Source organism: Adiantum capillus-veneris, chromosome 21 (assembly GCF_014529385.1).
Source record: "Adiantum capillus-veneris isolate H3 chromosome 21, ASM1452938v2, whole genome shotgun sequence".
Classification (NCBI taxonomy): Eukaryota; Viridiplantae; Streptophyta; class Polypodiopsida; order Polypodiales; family Pteridaceae; genus Adiantum; species Adiantum capillus-veneris.
Genome location: NC_140951.1, coordinates 98,620,423 through 98,644,318, shown reverse-complemented (window position 1 = coordinate 98,644,318; position 23,896 = coordinate 98,620,423).

Genomic DNA, 23,896 nt, shown 5'->3' with positions numbered 1-23,896 from the left:
AAAATGGGGGAAACCAGCAATAAGGAAGACTAGGTTGAAACTCCAATTAGCAGATGGACACATGGAGAAACCTATGGGGTTATTAGAGAAAGTTGTAGTGACTTCTTGCGGCATTGAATACGAACATACTTTTGCTATTGTCGATTTTGGCAAGGAGAATAACTATGATATCATACTGGGAAGACCATTCATGAGACAGTTGAAAATGGTCCAAGATTGGGGCTACGATCACATATACTTGAGAAATATGGAAACCACTACACGTGTGAACCTGAAAGACCATAGCTACAAAGATGTGAACCGAACACCGGTAGAGGAGTTTGATTCAGCTACTTTGGCGGGATCCGAATTTCCAGCTTGGTTAGGTAAACCCAAGGAGTTATGGATGTGTGGAGCTTCGAAATGTGGAAGTCTGAAACGAGAAGAATGTGTTTTAGAAAGGGCTATCGAAGACGAAACTTATGTAGGAGAACCCTTTCCAGAGGACACGTTTGAACCATTAGAATGGACACACATTCTAGCAACCCTAGATGTTTGTGCAATTCCGGATGGTCCCACAACGAAATTTTGCGACAAGGACGGGTACGACGTGGTTCCGTATTTCATGTTGAGAACTGTACTCAAAAAGAAACTGAAAAGAACGATACACTGGAAAAGGAAGATGAAGAAGAGGTGTTTCACGACATTCCCGATCATCCAGAGTGGGGAAATGAAGCAGACAACGAGTCAACGGACAATTCAAGCGGAAACGAAGAAACTATAACGGATGTCCGATTTTATGATTTTCCGAACCAAACTAAACAACGCCAGAAACACTATAGAGCAAAGAAAAAAACAAAAGGGGTTAGAACCAATCCGATGCCTAGAATAAGAGGAAAAAATCAATTCCTAATGCTAGTAAAGGCTGAAGATTGTGTTAAGGATAAGATTTCTGGAAGAATGAGAGGCAGTGATCAAAAGAGCTTACGAAAAGACAAAAGAGGCTCAAGAAATCAAGTTCAAAATAATGGAACGAAAACTGAAACAGAAAAATCAGAAAAGAACAAGCGCAACAGAGAACACACGGAGTCCAAGTTAGAACGTAGAAACAAGTACAGAGAGCTCAAGAAAACTCTGAAAGAAGTTTGGACGACAGAAATTGAGAGTGGAGAGGACAAAAACGCCAAAATCAAGGAAAACATGGATGTTCCCTCTCACTATAGGAAATTCACAATAGAGGATAGGAAGGTGATATTAACCCCACCTATTCGAGAGAGGAAGGAGAACGAATCTTATGACGGACCGGAGGATGCAAAAAAAGTTGATTTAGCAGCTCCAGGTGAGCCACCTAGACCGGTGTACATAGCCACAGATTTGTCTCCAAGCGAGGAAGAGAGACTTTTGAGTCTTCTCAGAGAGTATAGGGATGTGTTTGCATGGTCTTATAAGGACTTAAAGGGAGTTGACCCATCGATATGCCAACACACAATCCCACTGAAACAAGACGCAAAGCCTAGCAGACAGAGACCATACACATATAATGATACGTTTGCTAAGCGAATCAAAGAAGAGATAGATAAGCTAATGGAAGCTGAATTCATATACGAGATTGAACACACTGATTGGGTATCTCCGATTGTGGTAGTACCTAAGAAGAACGGAAAACTCCGAGTGTGTGTCAACTTAAAGAAAGTGAATGCTGCAACAATCAGGGACAATTATCCCCTGCCGATAACTGATCATGTTCTAGAGCGTGTATCAGGGAAAACAGCATACTCCTTTCTTGATGGTTTTTCAGGATATAACCAGCTAGCCATAGCACTGGAAGATCAACATAAAACAGCTTTTGCAACGGAGTGGGGAATTTATGCTTATCGGGTTATGCCTTTTGGTCTAACCAATGCTCCCGCAACCTTCCAGAGGCTGATGACGCATGCTTTCAAAGAATACTTAAGGCTGTTTCTCGAAATATACATGGATGACTTATGTGTACATTCTCTACTGAGAGATGAGCATCTAGAACACCTAAGAAAAGTATTTGAGAAATGTAGGACATATCGCATTTGTCTCAATCCTGAGAAATGTGTGTTTATGGTCCGACAGGGCAGAATTCTGGGACATATTGTCTCACAAAACGGAATATCCACGGATTTAGAGAAGATAAAAGTTATAGTGGATATGCCTAGACCAACCAATGCGAAACAAGTACAGAGCTTTATGGGACATTGTGGATATTATAGACGATTCATTTACATGTACGCTATAATAGGCCAACCACTTTACAGGCTAATAGTGAACTTTGAATGGACAGAGGAGTGTGAGGAATCATTCAAGAAATTGAAAGAGGCACTCATTACTGCTCCAGTCTTGAAATCACCAGATTGGGAGAAGATATTCCATGTGCACATAGATGCTTCGGCATATGCAATAGGATGCATTCTGGCTCAGCCAGAAGAAGGAAACATGGATTTTCCTATCTGTTACGCCAGTCGACAGCTCAACAATGCAGAGAAGAATTACACCACAACAGAGCGAGAAGGATTAGGAATGATCTATGCTGTGAAGAAATTTCGGCATTATCTTCTAGCCAACAAGTTTGTGTTTTTTACGGATCACCAAGCCTTGCTCTACCTAGTGAATAAACCATGCAATACCGGGAGAATAGTGAGATGGTTCATTATCTTACTGGAATTCGACTTCACGGTAGTAGTAAAGAAAGGAAAAACACATCTTAGAGCTGATCATCTTTCGCGATTGACGAATGGAGAAGACCCTATAGGAGTAGATGACGACATGCCAGACGCGTACTTGTTCAACATAGAAATGATACCTAAGTGGTCTCAAAATGTCGTTGACCTATTAACCTATGGAGGAGAGTTCGATAGAAGAGAATACAACCTGAAACATATTGCTATTCAGCAATCCAAGAATCTTCAATTGATTGCAGGAAGGTTGTATCAATTGGGAAATGATCATGTTTTACGACTATGCATCAATCCTGAGGAATATAATATATATCTGCGCGAAGCACATGTTCAGGAATGTGCATTTCATTGTTCAAGAAGGAACACATATAGGAATTTGTTACAATTGGGAGTCTATTGGCCAGGAATGAAAGAAAGCGTACATGAATATGTCACTGTATGTATTGTATGTTCATCAAAACCGCCAGCCGAGTATTCGACATTATATCAGATAATGATCGCTCCAGAATGGAGTCAGTATATTGTTGAATATCTCACAAATAGAACTTTCCCAGAAGGAACGTCAAAAGCTCGTCAGAAATCTGTAGAGACAGAAGCTAGAGATTACGCTTTAATAGGAGATCAACTCTATAAGAGAGGTAAAGACAACCAGCTTAGGATTTGCGCATCAGAGTCTGAGTATGTGATAATCCTGGAGCAAGCTCATGGAGGAGTAGGTGGAGGCCATTTCTCAGGTGATAAGACAGCAAAACTTGTCTTAGCCGCAGGAATATGGTGGCCAACATTACATATGGACGCTGAGGAATACGTTAAACGGTGTGATGACTGTCAGCGGACCAAAGTACCACTTAAAAGAGATGATATGCCGCTTAGACCAATGATGGGGGCAAGAGCTTTTGCAAAATGGGGGATTGATTATGTCGGACCCATTTCACCTCCTGCATATAAGACTCATGCACAATACATCATTGTGGCTACAGACTATCTAACAAAGTGGGTCGAAGCAAAGGCAACTCAAAAAGCAGATGCCAGGACCACGGCACAATTTCTATATGAATACGTCTTTGTACGATATGGATTGCCAATAGAAATTGTGAGTGATCGAGGCACACATTTCATAAATGAAGTGATAGAGATCCTTCTAGATGAATTCATGGTAATCCATAGGAAATCAGCCCCGTATCATCCACAAGCAAACGGACAAGCTGAAGCAACAAACAAAACCATATGCACGGTCCTCACGAAGATTGTATCTGAGTCGAGAACTGACTGGGACCAAAAGTTGCATTCAACATTATGGGCATATAGGGTAGCATATAAAACATCAATAGGAACGACCCCATATAACATGGTTTTTGGGCTAAATGCTATCTTACCAATAGAATTCTTGATTTCAACCTTAAGGGTGGCTAAGGATCTAGAGTGGACAGGGCACGAGCTCTCTGATAGAATAGATGACCTGGAAAAGCTAGATGAGCTTCGCCTAAAAGCAGTAGCTTCCATCTACGCTCAAAAAAGGCGACAAAAGGAATTTTTTGATAAGCATGTGCGGACTAAAGAGTTTAAAGTTGGGGACTATGTCCTAGTTTACACTCTGAAACAGCATGCTAAGAAGCTTAAAAAGCGAGGGATGGGACCTCTGGTGATTAAAGATCTATCACCAAGTGGAGCCGTCAAGCTTGCTACATTAGACGGAGAAGAAATGCCCAATTGGATTAGTGGATGCAGAGTGAAAAAGTATCTGTTGCCGCTAACACAAGACATGCTTCTCAAAATACATCAAGAAAAGCTGCGTGTCCAGAAAAAGAAAAAGATTGTGGAGGAAGCGCAAGCCGAGGCGAAGGAAAGAATGGAGAAAAGAAGACTACTGCGTCAGAAACAGCGCAATGAAGGAGCAATACGAATAAACGCAGTTAGTATAACAGAAATGGATAATGACAAAGAAGAACCCATCATTGAATGCAAAGTAGGAACCAACCAAATCAAAGCCAGAGCACTATTGGATTCAGGAGCTCAAGCTAACCTACTTTCACTCAGTTTGTATAGACAATTGACAAATGACACTAAACTACAAACTGCCAAGCAAGAGTTAAAGAGTTACTCTGAGAATTCAATCAAAACTGTCGGATGCACAGTTTTACATATACAGATTAACCAATATGTGTATCCTCATATGTTTTACGTGGTTGAAGACCAAGCTACACAACATCCATTATTGCTAGGACAACCATGGCAGAAGCAATACAATGCAATGATTGACTGGAGTTCTAAATCAGTGCTTATCAAATACGAAGGTGAAAGTCAATCAGTTAAGTTCACCAAAGGAGCAGAGCCAACTCCAAAGGAAGAATCCACGAACAAGGGCAAACAACAAACAGAGAAAAAGAAGAAGCAATGGCAACCAAAAGTTTCTATACAACCGGATTACTCTTCGACGAGGAATTCTCAACATTGGATAAGGAAGACAAGCAATAATATAACAGCTCAACCTTGGGAAAAACGGAGTCAACGTTGGTATGGAGACCAAAAAAGGTGTGCCAGAAAACACAAACAGAGTCTTCAATACCAGACAACAGAGTGATCCCCGACAATCAAGGACAGTGAAACAGATCTGGATTCCAAAGAAGTTCATGACGGCACAAAGCTACAGCAAGCAAATTTGGATCCCAAAGATTTGTAAACAGGAACTCCCTTCAATACAATCAACGGAAACTCCTAGGTATTTCAAGGCGAGGAAATCAACACACAGAACAAAGCAGGTTTGGGTCGCAAAGAGTTTGTGGCAAGCACAAGCAAAGCGGAAGCAGATTTGGATTGTGAAAAAAGACAACAAGGTAACGAAGAATCCATCTACTGATTCTACTACCGAAGTGCCAAAACCAACCCAAAACCCGACCACCAATCCTTCAATCAAACAAAGAGCAGCTTTATTGGAAAGACTGTTGTATCATCGCTCTACAATTGCATTGGGAACTTATGACCAAAACAACTACAATGCTTCACCCACAGACACTTCATAGTCGTCCGGGAGGACTCAGACTAGGAGGGGGGGAGGTATACAGGAGCTACAAAGCAGCTACAAGCGGGAAAAACAAAGAAAAACAAAAATTATATTACAAGGGCAGTGTCTTACATGATTTTGCAATTTTTTATGTTTGATTGCGGATATTGATAATATTTATGCCCTTATATACCTTGTTTTGCAACAAGAAGAGATCAAATGATGAATTTGGGTCTCTAGATGTGTAAATATCACTAAATAAGAGTGTTTTTGGAGCTAAAAAGTGAAAAAAGTGGTAATCCAAGTCCAAAAATCACAAAGAAGTGTATATTCATATACACAGGGTTACCAGCTATTTATCATGTATGTTTGGAATTTTTTGGCTTCAATTTGCTATTTTCCTTTATTTTTTATGATTTTCTTAATAAAAATAAAAGAAAAATAAAAAAGCAGGTGAAATGAGATCGGAAAAAAGAAAAGAATAGACGGTGATGGTCCTAATGACAAGGGCAACCCATGGTAAAAATGGGGTACAATTCTGAAAAAGTTGCGGAAAGCCCGAAATGACAGAATTTTGGCAAAGTGGACAGATTTCTCAGAAACAGGTCAAATGGAGTCCAAATTGAGAAATTTCAAATCCTAAAGTGCATTTCACGACGAGATAGGAGCACATGTCAAATTTGGTAACAAGTGATCCGGGAAGCCCGAAGTTAAGTATTTTTCACTTCACTATCAAGCTCATTTCCACTATTACCTTCTTGGAGAGAGCAAAGAGCACACAGGAGCATCCGACCTTCTACCGCCTTCTACGACTGCTACGAGAGCTCAGAGGACACCAGACATGAGAGGTAGACTCGTTGCCATAAGCTTTTGATGCTTATCGTTAACTTTTGTCGCGAAAACTCACCAAAACCAAGAAACAAGAGCAGACGGGGAATGGGGAAGAACGCTAGGTAGGGGCACAACCGCCTAACCAAACTTTGCAAGAACTTAGAGGTGGGTTACCCTAACATAGAGGATGAGTTTCTAGCACTCAAAGCTCGAGAAAGAACGACTGGAAAAACCCTAGGTCAACAGAGCCTGCAAGAGGCAAACAGAAAAAAGTTGTCGGAACGACACAAAACTTCTCAGGAAGCTTAACAACATCGAGGGCAATGCAACCATGGAGTATCTCCGGGTTTGGATCACCAAAAGTAGGTCGGAACAACCGATTCGGCTGCGGACACACAAAGCGTCATTTTGGCATAACGGCTAAAATTGACGACCAAATGACATGAAACTTCACAAGCAGTTTCAACTATACATGGATGACTTATGTTTGCAAGCAAAACCCAAAAGAAAGCTGATTCACTTACCGATGGTGAAAAAGACGCTTTCGGGCAACCAAATGGAGAAAGATGGAGAACGGGGAGCCAAAGTCAAGTTCAACCAAATAGGTGGCTTCACAACATATCCAATGAGCTGGAAATGCAACTCTCAAGAAGAAAAGTTGAAGAAATTCAACTCCAAGGCAAAAAGACGACTTCGGAGACTGAAATGCCTATAAGGGGGCTTTTTAGCTAAACTGATGACTTTTTAAGTTGAAAACTAGTTAGCAGGGCTTAGGGCACTAGCACAAAGCATTCTTTGCACAAAAAGACCAACATTTCAAGAAAAGACATCATACGCGTATGATGTCTCACAGCATGATTTTCACATCCATTTCAACATTTGAGTGCATAGCCTCATTCCACATGTTAATCACATCCTATGAACCAAGTATCATGAGAATTGGAGTTAGAAAACCCAAGGAAAACCAAAAAGACGCAAAGTAGGCCATAAAATTGATTTTTGGTCCTAATTTTGTCAAAATAACTCCAAACTCATTGAAACTTTGTAGGATTGTTGATTAACACATCTACAAGCTATCTGGAACCAAAAAGCACCATTTTGACACAAAAGACATCATACGCGTATGATGTCTATTTGCACTTACAGAGCCAAAAATGCTCATTTGTCATCATACATCCATTATATATATCTAATACATGCTACATATGAAGTTTGGAACCATTTGGTCAAGTGGATCACCCCATTAGCCCAATTAAGAGAAAATCCTTCATACAAAGCCTATTTTTGTCCCAAATCCAACATATTCAAGTCCAAACCAAGATTTGAGTATAAACAGTCCTTCACTAGCACATGGAGAGTCCACAGAACCAATCCCATGAAAAATTGATGAAAAAGACATCATACGCGTATGATGTCCCAGAGCCATTTTTAGTCCAAATTCTATCCAAACTTCATAAATCCACTGAATAAGCCTATCTAAAGCCAAATCCAAGCTTATAGAGAAAATTGGTCCAAAAATGCACCAAAAGACATCATACGCGTATGATGTCTCACTATGTGATTTTGGCACCTCAGGGCTTCAACCACCAAACAGAAGTGTTCTACATGCCATTTGAAGGTGATCCACCAAGTTTTACCCAATTTGGATCATAAAATCCATTTCCCTTTCAAAATTTTGCCAAGAGCCTGAACTGGACTAAACTGGCCAAAACTTGACCAAATGGGATCCAAACTCAAATCCAAGCATATGATACTCATGTATACACTATCAGCTACAAGCACAACCAATATGAAGTCATTCTGACACAAAAGACATCATACGCGTATGATGTCTCAAGCATGTTTTTGAGCCCAGTTTGCATATTTTTTCACCTACATTGCATCCTTAGGCCCTGAATAGCTCATGTTTCAATTTTCAAGTCATTTGAATAGTTAAAAGCTTCATTTCGGCTTTCAGTACTAAAAAGACGCTAACTTCTGAAATTGGAGTTACAGGATCCATGGATTCCGCTAAGTCATCGGCAACTAAGAGAAAAAGACCAACCATCAAGGATGCTCTTGCAGAGGCAAACCTTTTGATATTCCAACAGAAACCCTCAAGCCAACCAAGACTTGGGTGGAGGAAGCAGTACTAGAAAAAGAGGGAATAAAGATCTACCAGGGGACTTTCAGAGATCCTCAAGGGCAATCGGTCGATGTACCTATGATCCCACGAGAATTAGTGGATTATAGCAGATCAGAGAACATAAGCAGATACCTGGAAAAGGCTGACTTACACAGGTTCTTCACCTCGAGACCATCAGGTGTAGACACAAGAAGAGTGTATGAGTTGGCAACATCCATTCAGAAGGATGGGAAAGCCACGTTGACAGCCATGGATGGAGAAACAGTTGAAGTACAGATCACTCCACAGCTCATTGCAGATGCATTGAAGCTGCACAACAAAGGGAGTTCTGTCAGAGAAAGAAGGGAGGCCATAGAGGTCTATGGATCAAAGAAACAAAATACAACCTACGGAGATATGGCAGATCAACGAGCGGCAACCCTTTGCCGATTATACAACCAGTTTTTCCATGTGTGCAGTAAAAGACCGCAGAAGTATACTACACCACCCCATGCCATTGCCAACAACCATCACATGGGCACTGAAGAGCAACGTGCCAAAAGAGGTGAATTATGCTCAATACATCCACGAGCAAGTAATCGCCATGCACAACCAGAAGCCAAAGTACATAGGAGGAGGAGAAATCCTAACAAGAATAGCTTATGAAGCTATTGGAGCTAGGGATCAAGGGCCACAGATTCCCTCCCAGAATGAGTGGCTTAGAGAAGCCGATGAGGAGGAAGAACAGCAAGAAGTATCCAAGAGGGCGTCCACAAGAGCACGCCGAAAACTAGAAATAGTTTCAGAACCTGAAGAGGCTGTGGACGAGCCGCTCAAGAAGAAAGTGAAGAAGAAGGCCGATCCCAAGCAAACCAAAAGTCAAAAAGCCGCAAGAATGGAAAGGCTGGTGGAGCAGTTTAGAGCGGAAAGAGCTCTAAAGGGGGATTTTGAAGAAATGTGGGCGCCAGACCCCAGTAAAGTCGGAACCAGCTCAGCCAGGCCACATGTTGATCAATATGATCAATATATTAGAGCTTATGAGGAGTCGGAGGCCATACTGGAGCAGCAACCTGTCGAGCCTTATACTGAAGAGGAAGTACAGCTTTTAAAAGCTGAGCTGCAAAAGGACGACAAGGGGAAGAAAAAAATAGATGAGTCTACTGAACCTAAAGAGACAGTAAGGCAAGCAAACAAAGGGAAAGCCAAGATGACTGAAGACAATCAGCCCTCTTTTACTGTTGTACCAAGCCCGAAGAAGATGGAAATTATTGTGGAGGAAACCACAATAGAAATAAAAACAGAAGTTATGGAAAAGCCGAAGGCCGGGACCAAGGAAAAGAAGATAGATCCAGTTCAGCAAAAGAAAGATGATTACGAGGATCTGGTAGCGATAGGATACAGTGAAGAAGAGGCCCTGGAGGCAGTTTATGGGATATCCCTACGGAAACAAGATGATCGGAAAGGGACGAAAGAAAGGACAAAGGGTACAATGGAGAGTGAAGAAAAAATGGTCGAGCCGAAGCCATTGGAGGTGGTGGCAGAAAGAGCAGTCAAGTTGACAGATGAAGATGAAAAAGACATGCACATGGTGCATGAACTGCTCAGCAAGATTAAAGAAAGATCCAGAGCAAAGGAAGTAGCACTTGAGACAGCAAAACAAAAGGCAGCAGAGTTGCAGAAGAAGTTAGAGAATGCTATGACTGAATCTGAAAGTCATAAAGCATCACTCTACGACGCAGAAAACGAGAGAGACGGCTTGATACTCCAACTAGCCGAAGCTTCAAGAGAGGTAACAAGCTCACAGGAAGCAAAGGAGCGAATAGAAGATGAGCTGGAGGCAGCCAAGGATGAGCTCATTGAGCTAAGGGAAAGAGTCGAAATTCAAGAAAGGACAATCATGAGACTCAGAACCACCCCTAGAGCTAGCAGAGCAGGAACAGAACAAGAGGGAGCCCTCGTACCAGCTCTGGAAGAGCAGGTCAGAAGTTTGCAAAGAGAGCTGAGGTTAGAGCAAGTACAAAGATTGCACATGGCGGAGGGATCATTGGCTGCAGAGGAGAGGCTCACATCAGAAAACCAAACACTAAGGACAGAAAATGAGGCCCTCCGCAAACAGCTCTAAGACCTCCAAGAGCAACAAAGAAGAGAAACAGAGCCACCACAAGAAGAAGCAGGGGGAGCAGCCATAGAGCTACCAGAAACTGGAGAGGCAACCACAATTGAAGATCCAGCCCCAGTTCAAGAAGTGGCCTCAACTTCAGGAATCTCTGAAGAAGAAGAACGAAGGCTCCAGGACCAAATAGAAAAGTCAACAGAGGAAAGTGCCAAGGCGGAAATGGAATGGGAAAGGAGACTCCTCATTTCCATTAGACTTCAAGGTTTAGACACAAAAGTGCTCCACGAAGAGTGGATGCAACCAAGCCTGCCTTTCCCTCTGATGAAATTTGAAGTGATAAAGACGAAAAAGAGAATAGAGGAGGAGCAGTATGTCGCTCTTTATGAAGGCGACATCACAAAGGATGAACAATCAAAGAAGATTGTAGATTCTCAACCTAGATGGAGGAAAGGTTGGCTGAACAAATACCCAGCCTACCTCATCTACTTGGTAGAGGCTCCAAAAGAGATTCGGGAGGATGCAACCTTCTGCCCGGTGCCAAGAGTCAGAAGCTGGAAAGAGCATGGCAGGATTGCAGAAAAGAAGCCAAATTGGCTTAATTATCCCAGGATGCCAGGACCAAAGGAAGGAGAGAGAATAGGTAAAGCCTACATGGTGAAAACCCTAACGGGCACCATCAAACTCTTTACTGGCTCTCCTGACCTTTCGTGTCAGATGCTAAAGAAAATCTGCCGGACTTTCTTAGCATGCATTGAAGTGTTCGCGCCAGACAAAGCCACGACCTCGAGTCTACTATCGACGGCCGACACAGTGACGGATATGATGTATGATCTTTCATTGCAGCCATCACCAAAGGTGTTACATCTCTTATACCAAAGAATTATGTTTTTGCCTAGCTTCCACATGCAAACATTCGAAGAAGCTTTCTACACTGGCTTTTTCACTCACGAAAGCAAAATATTCGGCCCAACCTTGACCATCGGCAACCTACGCTACGAATCACATTTGCAGATGCTCAAGACGACAGGACTCTATTGATCAAGCCTCAAAGTCATGTCAGGGACGACATGAACGCGGAGGGGGGGAGTGTTGAGCCAGCAGAGGATCACACCCGCATTTTTGCTCACACCCATCATTATGTAACCCTTGATTGTAATAAATGTCTTTCCGACATTAATTTTGATTTGAGCCATTCATTAAGTAACGGGACTCAATTGAGTTTCCAGCCTGTAATCCCGACTTAATTTCACCTGCTGATGTAAATAATTAGAGATGTTCTCACCTCCAAGGCTGAGGTATATAAGCCAAAGTTTTGTAACCTAAAAGGAGATTCAATTATTAATCAAAGTGAGTTTTTGAGCGCCGTGACTGTGTCTGAGAGAGAGAGAGAGAGAGAGAGAGAGAGAGAGTCTTATCTCCTTGCTACGCGAGCTACGGGGCTGCCATTGGAGAAGCGACACCGCCATTGTGTTAGCAACGGTGAGAGCTACGCACAGATACCAAGAGTGCGCGCTATCGGCTTCTACGTGTGGTAAGTTCCTACGAGCTTCGGTGTGAGTTTTCTTCCAACTCGTGTGTCGGAATAGAGCGTGCAGCATATCTATAGAACCACAACGAGTAGAGCTACACATTAGTACCATCGGGGTCAAGTTTCGGTCACCTGTATTTTTCGGCCTGTCTTCATACGCGTTTACCGCACGGAGTGGTTATAGGTTGATTTTGCAGTTCAAGTCTTTAGGGTGTTGTTCTTACCTAGTGTATAGACTTCCCCTTGAGTTTGAGATTGATTCAATGATTCTAGATCCTGTTTCGTATAGCATTCGTTCGTAGTACGGATTTCAGTCACTTGCGTATTTTAGAACTCAGATTTGATTTCCTTAGTAGTGATTGTCAGTAGAAGGTCGAGTAGGTGATTTGACACCCACCTAGTTGTTTCCATGCGCCTGCGGGTCAAGCTCCGTCCTCGTCTGACAAATTCTGTTGTTGGTTGAGTTCTCGCTATTTAGCTTCCGCTAGCGGCGTAACCGCCTTAACACGGAGTTAGCATATTGAATGCTAATTAGCATATTCAGTATGCTAGTTAGCATATTGTATTGATAGTTGGAATGCTAATTAGCATACATGATATGCTAATTAGCATATGGATATGCTAGTTACCATACTTGATATGCTATTAAGCATATTGGATATGCTAATTACCAATATTTATATGCTAGTAAGAATCTTGGAGCATACTGGATTAGCTTAGAGATTATAAGGTTTTCTAGTTAGCGTACTAGGTATGCTAGTTAGCATACTGGATGTGCTTATTAACATACCGGACATGCAAGTTGGAATGATAGTTAGCATACAGAATATGATAATCAACATATCTAGTATGCTAGTTAGCATACAAGGTATGCTAATTAGCATACCCAGTATACTAGTTAGCATACTCGATATGCTAGTAGGCCTACTTGATTAGCATATCCAGTATGCTAACTAGCACACTGGATATGCTAGCTAGATGAGTGGATGCTAATAGGCATATCCGGTATGCTAGTAAGCATACTGGATATGCTTATTAGCATACCGGAGTTAGCATATTGAATGCTAATTAGCATATTCAGTATGCTAATTAGCATACTGAATATGTTAGTTAGCATATTTGATATTCTATTAAGCATGTTGGATATGCTAATTACCAATATCTATATGCTAGTAAGCATTTTGGAGCATATTGGATTAGGTTAGAGATTATAAGTTTCTCTAGTTAGCATATTGGATATGCTAATTAGCATGTCTAGTATGCTAGTTGGATATGCTAATTAGCATACTTGATATGCTATTAAGCATGTTGGATATGCTAATTAGCATATGATGTCCTGTAGCAAGCACATAGAAGCTTGTGGGTACACTTGAATTGCTTAGAGATTATAAGGTTTACTACTTAGCAACTTGATATTCTAGTTAGCATATATGATTATGCTAGCTAATATACATGGGAATGCTAATTAGCATACTGGCCTAGGTGCACACATAGTCAGCATATCAAACATACTATGTAGCATACATGACATGCTTGTAAAGGGTGTAATCAAAGATTTGTTTTGTTGCAGTCCTCTCAAAGCCCCTGCATGATGTGGGTACTATGAATGACACCAAAGGTAAGGGAAAGGCTGCAATTGAGAACCCTTCGATTGCCATGCCTGCTACAAATGACATAGTAAAAGCTTCTCAACAGACAATGGCTAGTGCTAGTGTCAGTGCCTCAGGGGAAACATTGAAGGCTAACAACATAGAGGACCCGTAGGAAGTTGATGATAACATGCTGCTGCAACTGACACAGTAAAAACTTCTCTGTAGACAATGGCTAGTGCTAGTGCCAGTGTCTCAAGGGAAACATTGAAGACTAGCAGCATAGAGGACCCGTAGGAAGCTGGTGATAACATGCCTGCTGCAATTGAAACAGTAAAAACCTCTTAACAAACAATGGCTAGTGCTAGTGACAGTGCCTCAGGGAAATCTTTGAAGACTAAAAGCATAGAGGACCTGCAGAAAGTTGGTGATAATAGCCCTATCAAGGGTTTTTTGCGAAAGGCTAAGGCAAAGAAAAAAGTGGGCCTTGAAGAGGTACTGAAGAAACTATAAGCAATGGTTGTGGTTCCCCAAAGAAGATGGAGGACAAAGCTGAAAGCACCAAAGGTGAAAAGAAAGCCACCCGCTCAAGAGCTTGCAAAAACCTATGTCAGTAACCTTTCCTTAGATTCTGTATTATAAGCAGGTAACTATCATTATTCAGTTGTTTGGCCTTTACTTAGTGTTTCCATACCTGTGCCCTTCACTCTTATGGCTATGCCATTTTGAAAAAGTAATGCCTCTTGTGGCTAACATTGTACTTTTTTTATTTACCTGGTGAAATTGTATGTGTAATAAAATGTTGAGCAGCATTCCGTTATAATTTTCTGCCAATTTATGAACTTCTTCACTTCGTATCGTTGCTTCTTTGCAAAGGAAGAGAAACTGGCATTAATTTCCTTGCCTAATGTAAATGCGGCCATGCAATGGCAAAAAGTTTCAAAAAGGCGAGTCCGCAAAGCCAGGTAGATAAGGAGACAAAAATTGGAGATTGAAAAGAGGCTTGAACGATATTCACAGTGTGCCCGTAGTATTTTTGAGCGCCTAAATTATGTTCAACCATCTGGGGAGGTTATATATGCTAAATGGTATCCTCCTCCAACATTAATTTCCTTGCGTGATGTAAATGCGGCCATGCAATGGCAGAAAGTTTCAAAAAGGCGAGTCTGCAAAGCCAGGCAGATAAGGAGACAAAAATTGGACATTGAAAAGCGGCCCGAACGATATTCACAGCATGCTTGTAGAATTTTTGAGCACCTAAATTATGTTCACCCATCTGGGGAGGTTATATATGCTAAATGGTATCCTCAAACACACCCAATATGGGTACCTAAGCGACTGTATAATGAAAAAAAGGCTCTTTTACTAGATCTCAACGGTCTTTTGGTAAGGGTGGTAGAGACTCGCTTTGGCGAAAAGCCCCTTGCATATGCAAATGAAATGATAAAATACAATGTAGAGGTCCGGCATGTGTTATGTCGCAAGGACAACCACAAGTTTTTGGAGTGGTGTCTTCAGTTCATGCTAACAAGCACATTTAGTATGCTAAGTAGCACTTAAAGTATGCTAATTAGCACTCTCAAATAAGCACATACAACATGCTAACTAGCACTAATCATATGCTAACTAGCACTTATAGTATGCTAATATGCACTTACATTATGCTAACTAGCACCTTGAGTATGCTAACTATCACTTAGAATATGCTAACTAGCACTTAGAGTATGCTAACTAGCACTGACAGTATGCTAACTAATACATTCAATAGGGTAATTGGTACATTTAGTATGCTAAGTAGCAGATTCAGTTAGCTAATTGGTACATTCAATGTGCTAATTAGCACATTCCATATGCTACTTATCACAAATAGTGCTAACTATATATCAAAAATTATGCTAGTTAGCACTTACAGTATGCTCACCAGCACTTAAAGTATGATAATTAGCACACATAGTATGCTAGTAAGCACATACAGAGTGCTAACTAGCATTATAGTATGCTAAGATGCACTTACATTATGCTAAGTAGCACCTTGAGTACAAAAGGGACTTAAACTTAGAATATGCTAACTAGCACTTACAATATGCTAAGATGCACTTACATTATGCTAACTAGCACCTTGAGTACACATGGGACTTAAACTTAGAATATGCTAACTAGCACTTACAATATGCTAAGATGAACTTGCAATATACTAGTAAGCACATACAGATTGCTAACTAGCATTATAGTATGCTAACATGCACTTACATTTTGTTAACTAGCATTACACTATGCTAAGATGCACTTACATTTTTCTAACTAGCACCTTGAGTACAAAGGGGATTTAAACTTAGAATATGCTAACTAGCACTTACAATATGCTAATCAACACCTACCATATGCTAACTAGCACTGACCGTATGCTAACTAGCATTTACAGTGTGCCTCCAGGTATGGCTTAAATAAATATTTGCATTACTAATATGATAAATAACACACTCTCTAAGGTGATCAAAATATTGAAGATTGAACTACCATATACAATATAGCATGTTCTAGCTAGAATAAACCATAACAACCACAGTGTAAATAACAACCAGTATGCTAACTGTAAAGTTTCACATGCTTTTTAGTGTACTCAAATAATGGTGCTTTGGTTACATCAATTAACCGAGGTTCATCAAGGAGGTGTACAGGGTGCTTTATGTAATTTTGTCTCCCTATCCTCTTTCGACAAACATCTTTTTTGTTGGGAGATACACGGGTCTCTTCTCTCCAAAATGTGTAAACTAGCTCTTTCAATTCATTTGTGATTGTGCTACGACGAGCATGTTTTTGACATGCAGCTAATGAAAACATTCCACCGTCAACATTCGATGTCACCCTCAATTTAGCCTTGTACAAGGTCGACGCAAAAATTTAAGGAGTCTTGAGACTTTTGACATATGCATGTTCTCCTTTGAATTCAACATCATGGACAATGATGTATGCTTCAAATATAACTCCTCATTACAACTTGGCTGCTTCACAAGCGCAAGGTGTTATGAACATTGCACATGATCCCACTTTGAACAGTAGACGCCTATGGACACACTGCTTGCACGACAGGATGATGAGATACTAGATTCCAAATTTCATGCTTGTCACTTCTGTACTAATTCCTTCAATCCTCCTCTTGAACAGTGCCACAATCTCAGACAAAATTTTCTTCTTCTTTTCCTTCTCAAAGGCAAGCTCTTGAACCTGAACCTGGTTAAGTGTTATCTTCTCTCGTTGTTTCCTCTTTCTTTGTCTCTCATGATAATCCCTAATGACAGTAAAAGTTGGGTCCTCCAAGTTTGGATTCATTGTCTGTAATGGATCCCTTCTGCTACCTTCATCTACATCCGTTGAATGTGCAAGTAAATCTACCATATCAGATTGCAAGGTATAGTTCGCCCTAACTGTATGAGATGGGGAGGAAGTGGACTACACAGAGAGAATGCGAGGCAAAGGGAGAGGGTGAGACTGTTTGAGAAAGAGAGAGAGAGAGAGAGAGAGAGAGAGAGAGAGAGAGAGAGAGAGAGAGAGAGAGAGAGAGAGAGAGCTTGGCTTACACAGAGCATGCAGAATGGAGAGAGAGAGAGAGAGAGAGAGAGAGAGAGAGAGAGAGGTCATCCACTACACCATGACTTCAGTAAAACTGAAAAAGATGCCACGTTTGAATTTGGCACCAAGTAAATTTAACATAAATTTTGGCTTTAGAATGTATGCTAGCAAGCACTAGTAACTAGCATTGTCCTGGACAACATTTTTTGTGCACGTTAACATGCTTCTACCCAGAGGGTACTGCGTACTCCAGAGCGGTGTACCCTACCTTCTCAAGTGCACAGTCCCACAAGCCTGCTAACTGTACATCATAGAAACATTAGATTTTAATATGAATCTTCATGAGTAGTTGGCTATATCATGTGCACCAAAATGATAGTTGTAAATAAAGGTAAGTGCTCATAGTGTTCTTTTATATATAAAAAACGTACTGTGAGCCCACCTTGCCTTATCAAAAGAGGCTGCAAAAAAGGGTGGTTCAGGGTTACCTGATTTTCTTTAAAAAGAAGAAAGATAGAGGACGTGATAGATTATTCCACATCCATTTCTAGACTACATTCAAAAAAAGAATCTTTTGGTGTGTGTGTGGTAAGAAAGGAAGTTTTCCTTTTCAAAAGAAGCAACAAAAAAGGGGGGTTCAGGGTTACCCGATTTTTAAAAAAAAAAGAGAGATAGAGGACGTGAAAGATTATTCCCAAACCATTTTTATACCAAATTCAAAAAAAGAATCTTTTGGTGTGTGTGTGTGGTAAAATAGGAAGTAAGTTGGACCCTTTGTGTAGTGACAAAGGGGGAGAGAATCTCCAACCATTTTTACAGACATGAGGTGCATCAATATTCTTCCTCCAAGGGTGAGTGAACTCATGCTTGTGGAGAGAGTCACCTAGAGAGAGTAGGACTATGCTCACTTATCAAGATTACCACATTTTAAACAATAGATAAACAATTAAAATTGCCATTCAACATGCCTTTGTATAGACCAATGTCAAAAAAAGAAGAAAATACATGGGTATTTTTTTATAGAGCTAAAGTGTAGGTGAGGTCCTTGTGGTTGAGAGCATTAGAAAATGTCTTCTTCTATACCTGTCACCATCACCATGAAAAAAACATGAAAATGTTAGTATTCTTGGCGAAAGACATGTCATTTTAATGAAAACGACCAGAAAAGGGGGGGGACACCTATCACCTTAGTAGAAGGATCCATTTTTTAGGGATGTGGAAAGGTGTGCTGACAAAGCTTCTCTGTATAGTCCCTCTCTTACGGCTTGAGAGAGTGGGGGACTGGTTTGGGTGGGGCCCCTAGTAAGGCCTAGTAGAGGTAGTTACAATAACCACTCATATAGAATAAATTTAAGGGAGGAGTGGTGTCTTGAATTTTGTAGATACCCTTTTTATTGGGTTCCCATTTTCTCCTCTAAGCATTTAAATGCTTACGGAATATGAGGGAAGTTCTATGCTAGCCTAAACAAAGGGGGGTTTTTTGTGGTGTTTTGAGTGAGAGAGGGAGAGATAGATATCTATATGTAAATATTATATCGATGGAGAGAGAGAGAGAGAGAGAGAGAGAGAGAGAGAGAGAGAGAGAGAGAGAGAGAGAGAGAGATATGCAAAGAGATGATGGATAACCACACAAAGAATCTCTCTCCCAAAGGCTCACTCTAATCACCTCTAGAGCGATCTTTTTTGGTAAAATATAGCATCTAAGCAAAAGGGAAGAAAAGCTTACTCCAAAGCTCAAGTGAATAGTTTGCTCCATTTCAATCCACACACACACACACACACACACACACACACAGAGAGAGATAGAATGAATTATCGTCCGCGGAGGTCAGATATGACCCATGGGACCGAAATCAAAACATACAAAGGGTTTCTTCTAAACGGGTGGATCATGAGATATATCTCAGTTAAGGACTGAGGGTCCAAAGAGGTGTCAAAAGGAAGAGCTAAAATGAACAAAACTAAGAAGGGGAAAGTGAGGAGGAAGCCGGCTTGGGAGTTTGAAACTCCTGGATAATGGCTTTACCTCCTTGATAGACTGCCCATTTCCCTGTTGTGCATGCTTCTCACATCTTCTGGAGTTCTACCTTTTTTTGTTTGAGCTGGGCGGGTGTGAGATCTTCTACAAACCAAATTTTGACACATTGGTGACACTAATTCTTCTTTATGGAGTTGCAGTGTATAGTATGCTCTCTTCCCGGCTTCCAAGTGATGCATAGCACATTTATATCACTTGTGATTGGCATGAACCTCAAGACCAAGGTGTTTAAAGCTCTCAAAGACTTCAAGTGTCTCATTGTTGTAGACAATGCATGGCTTCTCCTTCTAGTTGGTTTTCACAAGCATAACCTTTGTTTTGGATTTATTCACAATCATCCCACTATGCAAGAAAAAGTTCTCAAGGACAACTATAAGCTTTTGTGCATCCTCTAAAGTGTATGCAAGAACGACTACATCATCCACATACAAGAAAAGCATGATTACCGCATTGAAAACAGTGATCTCCTCTTCCATACCTTCTTCTTGCATAAAGTCAAGTACTATTTTCTCCAATTGATCAATGCATAGACCAAAGAGAGTTGGTAACAATGGAAATCCTTGTTTAACCCCATAGTGCTTGCAATTTTTTTGAAATTCCTCTTCCCATGTGCAATTGGCACATCACATTCTCATATGTTTGAGAAACTGCAAGCATAAGCTCATTTGGAAATTGGAGTTCTTCCATCCTTCTCCACAAATCGTTATGTGGAACCATATCAAAGGCTTTCTCAAATTCCACAAAGCAACAATACAATTGCTTGTCTTTCAACCGACTTTCCTTCATGAGAACACAAAGAGTGACAATACGATCAATGGTGCTATGTGTGTATGCAACAAAATGAATGTTAGAGCACTGACATGCGGCCTATTTGAGCAAGAAACAATTGGAAAAATGTCCTCAAACCTGCAAAAACACTCAGACACACAAAAGTGAAAAATCTACAAGGAAACTTGAAAAGAAGCTTGCTTTGTTGATGGGGAGCACCCTACATGAAGTGAGAAGGAGGAGGGCAAGAGAGGAAGAGAAGAAAGGAGCAAAATGCGCAGGAGAAACCCGCGGTTTTGTTTTTGCAAAATTCATCGGTACAGGTGTCGATATGTGCACTGGTATAGGCAATGATATGCACGCCACTATATACATCGATGAATGCACCGAAAAGTGCACTGATATGCACGTCGGAAATTTGAAAATTATTTTTTTTTAAAACTTGATCGCCCGCCATTGACGTCGATAATCTAACGTCGGAATTTAAGCGATCTCTTGTAGTGTAACAAGTTTCCAGAATCTTTGTCCAAAGGATCACACTTCTTATGAAAGAGTAGTGGATTTCTAGACTGCCAGACTATTCTTAGAGCTGTGGATCCTACTAAACAAATGTCAGTGAGTAGATCCTAATTATTAATGCATCTAGAGTCCATAGCAAGATCACATCTAAAGAAGGGAATGTCCAAATGTGTCTCAGCCCGTGCGAAGCCTCTGATTGCCGGACACCCCCCTAGAACATGTGTCAGAGGGTCTCATTCGGGTGTTTAAATTTGATACATGCACGAGACGGTCTCATTCAAGATAACTCTTTTGAGCTACCTTCCGGCCTCCCTTCCAACGATTAAATCCAAACAAGATACATTGCAGGGAGCCGGTCTTGTGATTGAATCATTTGTTTTTGTTATGAGTTTGCCTCTGTTCTTATCTTAACAAGGGGGTTGTTAGCAATAGAAAAGAGTGGAAATTGATGTCGGATAGCCTCTTTGAACCCATCTTAAGGGCCCCAGTAGTCTATGTGTGGCTGAAGCATGATAAACTTCAAAATAGAGGGATCGTGCACCCCCAAGGCGGCCCCGAGCGGCAACCCATGTAGGTACACTGCTAATGTCCCCAAAGAGAAATATGTGAGAGAGTTAGTCTCGATAAGAAGCTACTGATTCTTTTGTATGGCACTTTTAAAGAGCATCCAGACGGAGTCCCTCTTAAGCATCATGGCTTGAAGAACCCAAGGGATTGCGAATCTTCATGCTAGATAAGAATGATAGTGTTAACCCTCACGGCTCACGGACACCCTATCACCTACGAGATAGACGTTGTAACCTACGACGGACATTGAATTATTTATTGGTAGAGTCAGGTACCGGACTTGTCGATCCAATAGGAAAGAGTAAGAGTGATCGCCGATGAGAGGCGCACTCTAACTGGAACATTCAAGGGATTAGTTGGCTAAGCATGGGCGCCCAAGTGTGAATGGGGCGAGCTCATATAAAATTCAACTAAACCTAAAATTCACTCATTCTCTCATTTGTGCAATTGAAGAGTGCTCTTGCTCCATCCCCTTCTTCTTCTTCTTCATCTCTTTGTGTGTGTGTGAGAGAGAGAGAGAGAGTGAGAGAGGGAGAGAGAGGGACTGTGTGGGCGATCGAGCATTACGAAGGCACGGCGGCGGCAAAGCGGTTGAGCGCGGCAAAGTGGCGGCTCCTTCTTCTTCGCGGCGAGGAATCCTCCACGTAGCAAGCGTAGAGCGGTGAGTGACACACCATCGCCTTCTTTGAGCTTACTAGTTTAGACTTTTTGTGTGCTTGGAGCCATTTGTGGCTCGTACACGGTGTATCGACAAGTTCCTTGCATTGACAGGTGCGATATATGCGCACATTTTTGGCGCCGCTGCCAGGGAATGCCATACATGAAGCTCGAGTAGCACTCTGTGCTTCTCCCACTACAAGAGGCTATTCATATTAGCGACGCTCACACAGCGACGCTCAAAAAAAAAATCCCCGGCGTCGCTATGAGCGTCGCAAATTTACAAGTAAATTTGCGACGTTCATAGCGACGCCGGCTAGGCTAAAAAAAATAACAGAGAGCGCCCAAAAACTCAGATCTCAGATCTGAGTTTTTCGGCGCCCTCAAGCAAGGAGCAGGTAACGCTCTCCCTCTCTCTCTCTCTCTCTCTCTCTTTCTTCTCCACACACACACACACGAGGAGAGGAAGGAGAGCCAGGTATGCTCCTTCCCTCTCCTCACTCTCATGTTCCCTTCCCCTCTTTCTCTGTCCCTCTCTCTCTCTCTCTCTCTCACACACACACACACACACACACATAGTGTTTTTGAGAGAGAGAGAGAGAGAGAGAGAGAGTACAAACATAAACAAAAATGCACACACACATACATAAACAAAGAATGCACACACACATTGAGAGAGGAAAAGAGAGAGAGAGCATGCATAAACAAAAAACGCACACATTGAGAGAGGAAAAGAGAGAGAGAACATGCATAAACAAAAAACGCACACATTGAGAGAGGAAAAGAGAGAGAAAACATGCATAAACAAAAAAAACGCACACACATTGAGAGAGAAAGAGAGAGAAACTGATTTAACGTCGTAGGAAACTAATTAAAATTAAAAGACCTAAAGATCTAGCCGACGAGGAGTTGAACTCAAGACCTATTATTCAAGAGGGAAATGGAATAACCAATCTATCATACTTGGCATGGGTGATAGAAAGGTTATACCATTTATCTCTTTTTATTGGCACACACATCCACACACGCGCACACACACAAGAAGAAGAGAGTTATAACGTCGTAGAAAACTATCCTAAAAGACGTTAAAGATTAGGTTAGATGTAGACTTACGTTAAATTAGATTTAGGTTTATTTAAGTTAAATTAGATTAGATTTAGGTTTATTTTTAGTTAGATTTACGTTTATTTACGCTAGATTTAGATTTACGTTATATTAGATTAGATTTAGGTCTCCATAGACTGCGATGCCTGCATGAAGCGGGTGAAGAAAGCCCTCAATGGAATATAGGGTATTGCTGCCTTCACTCATGGTGGGCTCCGTCGATCCAAAAGTACTGGTGAAATGTCTTCAGAAGATAGGGAAGAAAGTGGATCATCAGGGCGGCAAGAGTCACTACATCCCCGACAATGACCATCTAGACAACCTCTAGTCATTCAACAGCAACTTCAAAGTTAGTAACAAGAGCAAGAACAGTCCAAAGGGCCAATTGCTGTCGTCAGATGTGGATGGAGATGAGGCAGCGTTACTGCCAGAAGTTAACTCTCACATCTTTAGTGATGAGAATGCCAACTCTTGCCGAGTTATGTGAAAAATTATGTGTTAAATCAGTTTTAAGGTTCTTATAATCCCTGTTAGTTTAGTTCTTTGTTTTTAATATAACATAATTTACGTTAGATTTAGATTTATGTTATATTAGATTAGACTTAGGTTTATTTAGGTTTACCCACACACACACACACACACACACACACAAGAAGAAGAGAGTTTTAACGTCGTAGGAAACTATCCCAAAAGACGTTAAAGATTAGGTTAGATGTAGACTTACGTTAAATTAGATTAAGGTTTATTTTTAGTTAGATTTACGTTTATTTAGATTTACGCTTATTTACGCTAGATCGAGTCCACGCAAGAATTACTTACG